Consider the following 11,947-nt stretch of genomic DNA (forward strand, 5'->3'; position numbering starts at 1 on the left):
TGCCCGCGCTCACTCCTTTGACCATCGCGGAAATGGAGGTATGGCGTCACGCTTTTTGTACGTGGCGGCCATTTTGTGCACGCTTTTATGTGACCGCCACTTTTTCATCAAGACAGTGCGACGACGATTGTCCGCACGTAACAGGGGATGGTGGAGAAGACATCCCCGGCGAACCTTCCGCCGGCAGCGGTTGGCTCGGGCGAGAGATTGCGACACATCATCGAGAATAATCGTAAGCGAATCTTCAAGTCCACCGAAAAGGCATCGGCCGCCATCATCACGGACGCATCGATCCATGGATGGGGAGCCGTTTTTATTCCAGACTCCGGCGACGTTAAAATTGCCGGAGGAAAATGGAAGAGGGAGCGTTTTCTCATCACGCAGTCCGAGGCGCGCGCGACACGCTTTGCCGTGTCGGTCGTTTCCGACATCTAGCCACGCACCGTGGACGTTTGGGTGGACAACACTTTGCTGCAAGGAGCGGCGAATAAAGGCAGCTCAAAATCACACGCCTTGACGTGGGAGCCGTGACGGATATATGGTTTTTGGGCTCACGCGGAATACAGGCATCCTTCGCATACGTGCGGTCTGCGGACAACCCCGCAGACGGGATATTACGCGGTCGTGTTTTTTTACAATTCAGGACTTGGCGAGGGGAAGCGGCGGGATCTTGTGGCTGGAGGACCCCAAAGTCTGCCACTTTGTAAGTAATAAATATAAATATATATCCTATCGGAATAGAGTGAGCGGGCCACGATTGAGGCTAGCGGATGACATGTCTATATAAATATACACTTACTAGGTGTTAAAGTTTGGGAATGTGGTGAATTCATTCTTATTCCATTCATCCCTTCCTTATTCCTCTCTGGTTTGGTTTCTACTATTGAGAAACTCAAAATTCTGCCAGCGCCCCAGAATGTTTTTCTCGCTTTTTTTTTTTTCTGTGGCGTGCTCACTCTCCCCATGGAGAGTAGAAACGCTTCTCATGACCGTTTGCTTCTCTTGCTCCCACCTCTTGTTCGCAAAAGTATTTGACGATATTTTTATTTTAATGGACGTCGACGCTAAAAGAAATAATAAGGATAAATATATATGTCTTTACTAATTTGCGACTCGCTTCCAATTGGAATAACCTTTGTTCTTGAGCTTTATGGGCTTTCTCTTTTTTTTTATTTTAGCCACACAACCAAGCCGTGATTTTTTTTTTCTTGTCTACCTTCAATTGTTGTACTCTTTGTCCTCCTATTTTTTTTTTTTGTGTGTCTTTGCATGCAAACGCACACACACAAAAAAAAATGCAAATCGCAGTGCAATCGGCTGCTTTTCTCAGACTCGGCACTTCCACTTGCGTGTGGCTGTTTGCTTCCGCAGCCAGGGAAGGAATGAGAGTGCGCCGTTATTCTCCTTTTTTGTGAATGCAAGGGCACTGCGTGTGACTGCGTGGAGCGCGGCGCCGCATCCCATTTAGGGTGAGATGGCAGTGAAGTTTTGTCGCCGCGTCGTGGATGAATGAGGGCCCGCTTCCGCGTGTGGCTGACGGGGTGGGTGTTCTCTCAGTGCGCGTTGTGTGTTGGCTGCGGGGCTGTGGCCGTATCCCGTTGGCCGTGGAATTAAACTGGAGGCGATGGCGGTGGCTCCCTTCTCCTCGTTCACGGTGGGTGACTGGTGGCGGTGCGCGCGTTTGTTTTGTGGACTCCGTTTTGCGGCGTGTGCACTGTGCGAGCCGTGGGGCGCCGCATCCTTCTTCTTGTGCGCCCACTCACAGCGCTGCGACGACGTGTGTGTCTGCTTGCCAGCATTGGTGTAAGATTGGCTGTCTTCTTGTTGTATTGCTGTGTTCTAACCAGGGCCAGGAATGGAGCTGACGGTTTTTTGGCATGTATCTCTTTCCTTTTTCTAAAGAGTATAACGGCCGAGGATTTGGATAAAGTGCGTTGTGCAGCCCCCTTTTTTTAGCCATGGCGGCAGCAGTGGGACTCTGCGGCTTCGTGCTCGTTGCACGTGTCGCATCTTCCGCTGTTGCTCCCTTGCTGTGTTGGTGGAGGAATGGGGGAGCAACGACGTTAGTGGAATGGCACCCCAGTGGGAGAGGGAAGGCACCGACCGCTGCTGACGGTGACGGCCTTTGCCGCAGGCGATCTGACGAGATGATTTTACCGGTGTCACATCCAACTGAGATCGATGAGGACCGCACCTCCTCACACTTCATTCCTTCCATCCTTTCAGTACACTGCAGACTGACGAACTGCAGGGCAGCGGCGTGATTACAAACCGGAGTCCTGTGAGTCAATCGGACTGTGCGATCGACGTGGACCCTTGTCCCCCCGTGTGCAACTGCAGCCACGGCACTTCTTCATTCTTCCTTCTTTTGTGTGCCGTGGGCGCTTATGATGCCGCTGCTTGCTGTGCGATGCCGACCCATGTGAGCGAGAAAAGACGCCCTTGCTGCTTGCGAACGGCGAATCCTCCGCTCCTCTTCCGTGTCACCACTTTCTTGGACGCGCTCGATGGCTGCCGGTTGTAACGCTGCCACGTGGGTCTGTCTCGGCCCCTGTTTGTCTTTCACGGAATCGGAACTGCTCTGTGGTAGAGGCATTTTGTTTCAAGAGCGGTGTCAATGGTCATTTGTCTTTTTTCTTGGATCCTGCCACTTTGCGTGGTGGTTGTGTGGGGCTGTGTGGGCGGTGGGAGGGCGATGGTGTTACTGAAGTGGTGGCGTCTGCGCTTTTTTTCTCGGTTGTTATGCTTTGGTGGGGACTGTCTGTGGCCGGATGCCTCTGTGTGCCGCTGTGCTTAGTTACTGTTGTTGCTTCCTCTTTCTCCTCTGACCGAGCAGTTAGAGCTATTTTGGCTTGACTTTCACAACTATCGTTTCAAGGTGTTAGGGATTACTCGCTTTATTAGCATTAGTAGCAGTGGGATAACGATCTGGCGGAATTGTGTATCTGGATTCGCCATCTGTAGAAAAGGATTTTCAAAGCAGGAGTTACGGTCGACGAGTCGAGAGTAACACACCACGACAGCCCTGCTGGTACCTGATTGGGTCGGTGGATGTGGTCTTCTGTGGGTGCGTGTCCGCGCGGCCGGCACCGTGTGCGGCACAGTGCCATTGCGGCTGTGCGTGCGGCGCTGCTCGTTGTGTTGGCGCTGGTTGCGGCGGCGGCGTGGATGACTGCTGTGCATGCGGTAGTGCTGCGACTGCGGGGCGGTACGGTGGACAGAGCCATCACGGTTGGCCGCGCCGTGGACACGGTGCTGATGGACGGCGTGCACATCACGAACGGCGTGGCCGTGGTGTTCGACGTTGCGGCGATGCTTCCCGGCGCGCTGCGCATCGAACTAAAGGACTGCGTGTGCGACGGCGGTGCGCAGATCTACGTGCGGGGCTGCAGCGGCGAGCCGGCGACTGACCGGAGCCTGGAGGTGAGCGTGATCGGGCTGTCCGAGAGCTACTGCTCGCTTGTGTTTGTGCACAACCTGCCGGCACACACGAACGTGACGGTCCGTGACTCGACGATTGCGACGGCGGGACCGATGCGCTACTCCCAGCTGAGCGGGCTGACGGACGCGGTGGCGTCGCCGCTTGTGCTGTACGCGACGTCGCTGTTGCAGTCGCAGCTGCGTGTGAGCAACACTGTGCTGAGGTCGTTGCAGGCGGGCGGGTCTGCGGTGTACGTTGGCGGCGGTGTGGACCTGCTGTCGAGCGCGGTGGTGCTTGACGGCGTGTTTTTGGAGGCGTCGGGCGGTCCGACCGCGTCTGCGATGCATGTGGCGTCTTCGTCGATTCTCAGTCTGCGGAGCCACTCGGTGTTCTCTGTGACGAACGTGTCGGTATTGAGCAGCGGCGGCGGCCTTGTGCTTGGCGAGCGCCTCGCGGTGTTTGATTCGGTGCTGCGCTTCGTGGGCGTCGAGGGGTCTGTTGCGTCGTCAATGGTGCGCTGCGACGGTGGGACGATCGGTGCCGGCGGGTGGCTGGACCTGCACGACGTGTGGGCGGTGGGCGAGGCGTCGTCTGTGGCGTTGCTGTCGGGTGTGACGCTGAGCGGCGGCGCCGTGTCGATTGCGCGCTGCGCTGCCACCGGCGCGACGCTTGTCTCCGGGCTGACGATCACGAGCGGCGTCGTGTCGGTGCAGTGCAACCGTGCCGGCGGCCGGGTGCTGCGGAGCAGCGGCGACTACCGCATGGCCGGCCTGCCCTCCGTGAGCGTGGTGCCGTGCGACGGCTGTGCGGCTGTGTTGGCGTGCTTTGATGCGCTGACTGCGTCGTTCTCCGACTGCGTGTGCAGCTGCCGTGCCGGCGGCTTGGGCAACGCGTGCCTGCCGTTTGACGTGCCGCCCGCGAGGACCGGCGACGGTGGTGGCGGTGCGCCGGGCTGCGTGAGTGGCGTGACGCTGACGGAGTCGGTGACGGTTGGCGGCGGGCGGGCGACGGCGTGCTTCGACTCGGTGGTGTTCAGCGGACCAATCACTCTGGCGGTGGACCTGCGCTCGATGGACTTGTCCGCTGACGCGTTGAACGTGACGCTGCGCCACTGCGTGCTTGCGGGCGGTGCGCAGCTGCGGATTGGCGGCCTCAGCGAGATCACGGCGCGCCTGATGCCCCACGCCCTCGTCAACATGACGAATGTGACGTCGCTGGAGGGCACGATCGTGCTGCATGGCGCGATGCCACTGCACTCGAGTGTGCTGCTGGCGAACTCGACGCTGCGCGCGACGGTTGGCGGGTCGCAGTACGTGCCGACGACCCCTGGCCATGCGGGATCCCTGTACGGCCCCGCGCTTGTTCTGGACGGTGTCCGGCTTCTGTCGACGCGGTTTGTCATGACGCGGTCGACGCTGGTGTGTGGCGGGGGTTCGTGCGCTGCGATCCTCGTGGAGCGCGGCCTCGGCGCCAACCTGTCCAGCGTCTTCTACATGGACAACTGCGTTATCAGGTCGCGGAAGCACGTGATGTACGCTCTTGCGTCGGACCTGCGTGTCAGCGGCGACTCCGTGTTCTCCATACAGAACAGCTCGTGGAGTGCGCCGAGCATCGAATATTACAGGGGCGCGTGTGTGTTCAGGGATGTCGCGGTGGATGGTGGCAGCGTGCTGCAGATTGTGTCCAGCACTTTCCGTCTCGGCTTCGCCATGCTCATTGCAAACACGCTGACCGTGGCTGGCGGCAGCTGGCTGGTGCACCGTGACAACGAGTTCCGCACCGCCTACGTCGTGCACGTGACCAACAAGAACGGCGTGGCGTTCCGCGATCGGAGTGTGTGGTCGATAATTTACAACAACTTCAACTACGGCTCGTACTCGTCGACCATTGCGCATATGACAAGCAACTGGCCACCACCATCCGACTCGCGCCCGATCACCTACGGCATGTGCAACGAGGCAATGGGCTCCCCTGTGACGGATTACCAAGAAGAACTCAACATTGGAGCACCCGTGACAGTATTGGACTGTGGTGCGTGCACCGTGGAGGCCGTGTGCTTTGCGGCGAGGACGAGCAGCATCAGCGGCTGTGAGTGTGTGTGTGCTGCTGGCGGCTACGGTGACACGTGTCTGCCAGCTGCGGTTCCGGACGGCCTTGGGCCGCTCCCGCTCCCCGACGCGAAGGACACGGAGGTCCGCTGCGTGCACGGTGGCAGCATCAGCTCCGTGGACGATCCCGATCCCGGTGTGCGTGGTCTGTGCTTTGTCAACGTGACCTTCACCGCTGCGATCGTGCTGGACTTGTGGGGCTTTGACGCACCGCAGCAGACACTCAACATCACGCTGCTGCAGTGCGTACTCGTTGGTCTGTCGGTCAGGGGGAGTGGTGCGCGCGCGCACGTGAACGTGACATCCTCGATGCTGGATTCTGGTGCATTGGCGTTTGAGGGTGATTTTGGCGCGAGATCCCAGATACTGGTGGCGGGCAGTGCAATTGTGGCGATCTCGGGCCACGCTATTCACTTTCCGAGTTTTGCTTTTGGCACGAACTCGACGCTGCTGATGCTTGACAACAACTTGGAGGGGAACATTTTTGCAGTTTGTTTTCCCGTTCCTGTTGTTGTTGATGGTGGCGGAATCATTGTGAAGGGAAATACGCTGAGATCAAAGGAGGAGGATTCCAGAACGACATCGGCCGTTTATTATAACGGTGTTCATTTGAGGAACGGCGGCTACTTTGTCGTCGAGAACAACACGATGAGCGCGGTCAATGGCATTTTTTTTCTGTTTTTGGCCACCGTGAGCTCCGCGGGGCTGCTGAGAGTGGCGGACTGTAAATTTTCTGGCAGCACGAGGTTTTCGAATTCCGCGCTGTTGTATTTGGACGGCTCTTTGATGCTTGAGGATGGTGCGCAGTGGCGTGTGGAGGGCAACAGCGTGAGCGCAGCCTCAGTAATAGGCGTGCCAGAATCCTTTTACAAAATTAAGCTGTCGGGCAGCGGCACCACCGTGGTGCTTACACACAACCGTCAGATGGACTTGAGTAAAGCCTTTGCCAATTTTTTCCCATCGAGCATTGTCGTGATATCACCCGCGCGGTTTGTGGTTGGGTGCAACCTGCAGGACGATGAGGAGGTGTCGTACGGCGGCATGTTTCCGAAGGAAGTGGAGGTGTTCAGGTGTGGCACGTGCAACGACGGCGCGGCGTGCTACATGCCCGGGACGGAGTCGGTGGACCGCGGCTCGTGCTCGTGCAGCTGCAAGGACGGATGGCATGGCGCGTCGTGTCTTCCCTTCGAGGTGCCCGACGCTTTTTTGCCGCCCTTGCCGGAGAGAGCCGTGGACGGCGACACGAGCTGTGTGGTGAACCAGACGCTGACGAGCCTCACGCTGAACATGTGGAAGACGCACCACTGCTACGTGGGCGTGACATTTAGCGGCGTGGGTGCTGTGCTGACGTTCTTTCTCGACGGTATGCCGCTGCATCTCCCCATCAACATCACGCTTACCGGGTGCACATTCCGTGGCGGTGCCGCGCTGCAGTTTTTTGGGGGTGCTGAGGCGGCCGAGTCAGCCGGCGTCCTGATCCGTGTAAGCCAGACGGTGATGCGGTCCTCTTTTGTTGCATTTATGAGTGCCCTCCCGCAGCACTGTGACATTGCCGTTACGGAGGTTGCCGCGGTGCAATTTTCCAAGGTCCAGCTGCTTGACACTGGGAAGAGAAAGCTTAGCGTATTGGTGCTGCTGAAAAACATTTTGCTGAGTGCGTCTTCGATGTTGGTGAGCAACATCAAGGCGCATGCAACTAGGTATGATGCGTTTGGTTTGTACTCTACCGGGACGCTGACGCTGGTTCGTGGCAGCTCGCTGTACACGCGGTACTGCAGCTTCAATGGATACGCACAAATGTTGTACGCAAATACCCTCAGTGTCAGTGATCACTCTGTTTTTGCGCTCCTCAACAATACAATGTCCTCCGGGACAAGCCTTCTGTATCTGCGCCACGGATTCAGCGTGTCGGATTACAGCGTGTTACGCGTGGTGGGGAACAGCGCTCCCGTGGCCTTCGCTATCTATGCTTACAAGACATGGTTCCTTAGGCTTTCAAGCTGGTTGGATTGGCGCGACAACAACCTGGGGGTGGGTGCGACTTTCCACGAGCCTGAATCAACTTTGTTGAGCATTGACGGCAGCAGTGTGGTGACGCTGACGGGCTGCAAGATGGGCTCGACGGGGTTGTCGGAGCCTCTGCTATCGCAGGCTGACGCCGGCTACCGGTTCGTTGCTGGGTGTCTGACGGTTGCGGGACGGGAGGTGACGACGGCAGCAGAGCTGGCGCTCCACGGAATCACCAACGTGACGACGGTTGCAGTGTGCGGGGAGTGCACGAAGGAGGGAGACTGCTTTGCCCCGCTGACGACGGCGGTCATTGACCGCAAGTGCCAGTGCGCTGCTGGAGGGCACGGCGATGTGTGTGTCCCGGTGCCTGTGCCTGCTGGCCCGCCACCACCGCCACCACCGCCGTCATTGCCGCCCATACCGCTGCCACCGCCGGTTGGTGAGTGCATCAGCGACATGGAGTACCCCGAGGTTGCGCAGGCCGTGGGCGGCGGGCTGTCGTGGCTGTGCTACCGCAACGTGACGTTCGGCGGGGGCGGCATGATCCTGACGGTGCTGATTGGGGCGATGACGGGCGAGGTGGCGAATGTCACGTTCGATGGATGCACGTGGAGGGACGGTGCCGTGCTGTTGCTGTTGGGCAACGCACACGCCGCTGTTGGGTCGCTGAGCATTGTTGTCACCGGCAACACATTCCGTGACGCGCTGCTTAGCCCGGAGGGTGGGTTTCCACCGCGCACGAACATCACGATCAGCGGGAACCGCTTCACGGTCACGAGGCTGATCTCTCGGTCAGGTTTGGACCTTGACAGCCCGTCGTGTGTTGCGATGAATGAGCTGTTGATCACCAACGATTCTGCGGTGGTGCTGAGTGGCAATGTGTTTCAGACCCTGAGGGCATCGTCACGCGCCATTTACGTTGTCAGATTTGCGCTGAGCGTCTTGTGGCGCTCCGTGTTTGCGGTGGTGGGCAACACGTTTCATATGGCTGGCGCTAACAGCACTTTGATATATCTTGAAGGGTCTAGAGAATCCACTTCGCTGGATGTGCTAAACAACTCTGCCGTGGTGATCCGAGGCAACGTTGTGTCGAGGCCGGTGAGGTACTTCATTGTATTCCTTTGGGCTTCACGTGTGGAGTCTCTTTCAGCGGTTGTGTTTCAGGGCAACGACATGCAGGGAAGCTGGATTGCGTTTTATCCAAGCTACACCTCAAACATCTACTACAACTCCTGGCTGCAGTTGAGCGGCAATCTCTGCCGTGTATCCCCATCGAATGAGTTTGCTTTTTTTTACCCCACGGTGAATCTCCGCAACTCCGTGGTGTCTGTGTCCGGCAACCGATTCATGTCCAGCACGGTCCCGCCGAAAGTGCTAAGGATATTCACATGGTCCCGCGATCTCACAAACGGAGCGATTGTGGCCGCGTGCAACACCGTGAACGACATGGAGGAGGCGAAATACGTCATTCCGTTCGTGTACAACGCCACCATCCTGACCTGCAGCGACCCATGCGCTCTTGCGACGTCGTGCTTCCCCGCGCACACGACGGCTGCCACGAGTGATGGCTGCGGCTGCACGTGCGCTGAGGGCGGCCACAGCGATGCGTGCCTGCCCGTTGCTGTTCCCGAGCCACCGAGCACCGAAGACGCCGACTTGTGCGTGCGGGACTTGAGCGTGGATGAGGAGGTCAGCGCCGGTTTTGGGACGTCGGTGGTGTGCTACGTTGGTGTCACCTTCGCGGCGGACGTCGTGGTGGAAATGGAGTCGATGTCAGGGAGTGTGCGCAACGTGACGCTGGCGAACTGCACGTTTTTGAGCAGAGCGAGCCTGTACGTTGTTGGGTGGCTGTCCGACCCGCCTGCTGGACAGCGCGCCGATGTGTTGATCAGCGGGCTTGAGTCGCGCTCCGGCGGCGGCGTGCTGGTGGCGAACCAATTTCCGCCGGGCTCGCGCGTCACTGTGGTGGACTCGGTGCTGATTGCAGGGAGGCATGTTGCGTACCACGACGCCTACGACCTTGGCGACGTCTCCGCGTGTCTTGTGGTGCACAACGTGAATCTGACGGGGAGTGTGCTGACGATCGCGCGCACGCAGGTGGCGGCTGTGTTCCGTGACGCTGTTGGCTTGTTGTTGGTTGGCGGCGTGGCGCTGTCGTCGCGCGGTGCGCTGTACGTGGACGGACTGTTGGTGCAGGCTGCGCTGGGGCTGTGCGTATCGGTGGAGGGCGGTGTTGCTGCCAGCGGCGGCTCCGTGGTGGCGTTTGTTGACAGCGACTTTCTGCTGTGCAAGCACGCGGTGTCTGTGCGTGGGGCTGTGAGCGTGTCGGGCTCCGCTGTGGCGCTTGTGCGGAGCGAATTTTTGTCGACGGAGGACTACGCGGTGGCGTTCTATTCGACGGTGAGCCTGGGTGGCGGGTCGATGCTGCTGGCGAAGGGCAACATGCACGACGGCGTCTCGAGGGAGATGTTCTACGCCGCTGGCGCCGTGACCGCTGTTGGGAGCACGCTGAGCTTTGTGCGCAACCGAGCGCTGCTGCCACGGATGCTGTCGCTGAGCCTGTCGCTTGCGGCTGGGGCTCATTTGTGGGTGGCGTGCAACGACGTTGGTGGCATTGTCCTGTCGACGGCGGAGGAGTATGCAGCCGCTGGTTTTGGCGACGCTGGGAGCATCGATGTTGCTGGGTGCGACGCCTGCGACAGGGACACGCACTGCTACGCGCCCGGGACGGCGTCGGCCAGCATGAAGGACGGTGTGTGCGTGTGCGAGTGCGGCAGCGGCGGGTACGGCGAGGCGTGCGTGCCTGTGGGAGCTTTCGCGCTGCCGCCCGCTGCGGGCACCGCTTCGAGTGTGTTCTTCCGCGAGGGCGTGACGGTGCGGTCGGTTTTCGTTGTGCCTGCCGGCGCGAGCGAGGTGACGCTGCGCCACGTTGTGCTGGACGGCGTGAGTCCGGTGCTCTACGTGCCGTGGATGGCGCGGGACGGCGTGCGGATCGTTGTGCAGAACGTGTCGCTGCTGAACGGTGCCGTGCTGTACGTGATGGGCGGTGGAGGCTTGCGCGGTGCGGTGGCGGCAGGGAGCGACGAGGGCGGGCCGGTGGAGCTGTCGGTGTGCGAAGTGGAGGCGCTGAACGGTGCGCTTGTGCTGACCGGCACGTTTCCCGCGGGGTCCGTGCTGACGGTGACGGACTCCCTGCTGGTTGCCGCGAGGTCGACGCCGCTTGTGTATCTTCCTGGCTCGCAGTCCTCGCTGTACGCACCGGTGCTGGTGCTGTCGGGCCTGCGACTCGTGCGGTCCGTGCTGGTTGTGTCCGGTGTGGCCCTCGTGACCGTGATGACTGGTGGGCGGACGGTGGTGGTGGACGGCGCCGTGCTGGAGCTTGTCGGTGGCGGTGTCGCGCTGGGCGCGGCTGTGTTCGGTGGCGAATATGCGTTGTACGCGAGTGCGCGCGTGGTTGCGTCGGGGAGCGCTGTGCTGCGCGTGTCAGGGAGCCAGGTGTACGCCGCGCATGGGTTGGTGTTCGAGAGCGGTGTGGAGGCCAACGCGTCCGCCGTCGTAGTGGACGACAACGCCGGTGTGCTGACCGATGGCGCGCTGCTGGTGCTGCGGGGGTCGGCGTCGTTTGCGTCCGGGTCGTGGCTGTCGGTGCGCGGCAACAGCATCAGCGGCAGGCTCCTGTCGCTGCCGTCGTACCCGCGCAGTGCGGAACTTGTGCGGAGCACGCTGACGCTATACGGGAACGCCGGCAGCGGGCCCGTCGTGATGGATGGCACCGTTGCGCTTGTGGGCGCCGGCCGAAATTTCGTCGTGGGGTGCCTGACGCTCAACGGGCAGGCGCTGCAGCCGATGGACTACAGGTCCGCCGGCATCATCGGAGAATTCCGCCCCGTGGCGTGTGGCGTGTGCGACGCCGACGTGTTCTGATTTGCTGCTGCGACGAGGGCAATGACGGGGTCGTGCGGCTGCCGCTGTGCTGAGGGCGGGTACGGGCGCGACTGCCTGCCGGTGTACCTGCCGCACGTGTACGGGTGCAACCGTACGCCCGAGAAGCCGCTGCTGAGCCACACGACGACGACGATGACGGAGACGCGCAGCCTGACGCCAACATGGACTTCAACATGGACGCCGAGTCTGAGCACGCCGCACTACAGTCCGACGCCGTACGGGCCGACGAAGACGCTGCAGGTGACGGAGATGGTGGCGCTGTCGCCCACACGGACCCCGACGGCATCGGTGAGCAGCACTTTGTGGTGGAGCGACGTGGCGTGCCCTACACTCACCGTGACGACGACGACGGCTGGTGGCAGCCTGACGCAGAACGACATTCGCGGCGGTGGGAGCGCCGTCCCGACACGGCTGATGGTGGCGCTGCCGCCGCCGTTTCGGTGGGACGCGACCCGCAGCTCGG

General features: G+C 60.3%; 1 pseudogene, besides 5 other annotated features; it reads left to right on the top strand.

The window, feature by feature from the left end:
• Nucleotides 1-743: a mobile genetic element.
• Nucleotides 1-1,824: a sequence feature (heterozygous, non-Esmeraldo-like haplotype).
• Nucleotides 660-743: a mobile genetic element.
• Nucleotides 1,825-11,947: a sequence feature (areas not merged during assembly with more than two copies in the genome that could not be assigned to a particular haplotype).
• On the top strand, nucleotides 3,052-11,947 carry Tc00.1047053433717.10 (annotated as a pseudogene; the record flags this gene model as incomplete).
• Nucleotides 7,921-7,973: a microsatellite.

This window comes from Trypanosoma cruzi, genomic scaffold, assembly GCF_000209065.1.
Source record: "Trypanosoma cruzi strain CL Brener 1047053516363 genomic scaffold, whole genome shotgun sequence".
Lineage (NCBI taxonomy): Eukaryota > Euglenozoa > Kinetoplastea > Trypanosomatida > Trypanosomatidae > Trypanosoma > Trypanosoma cruzi.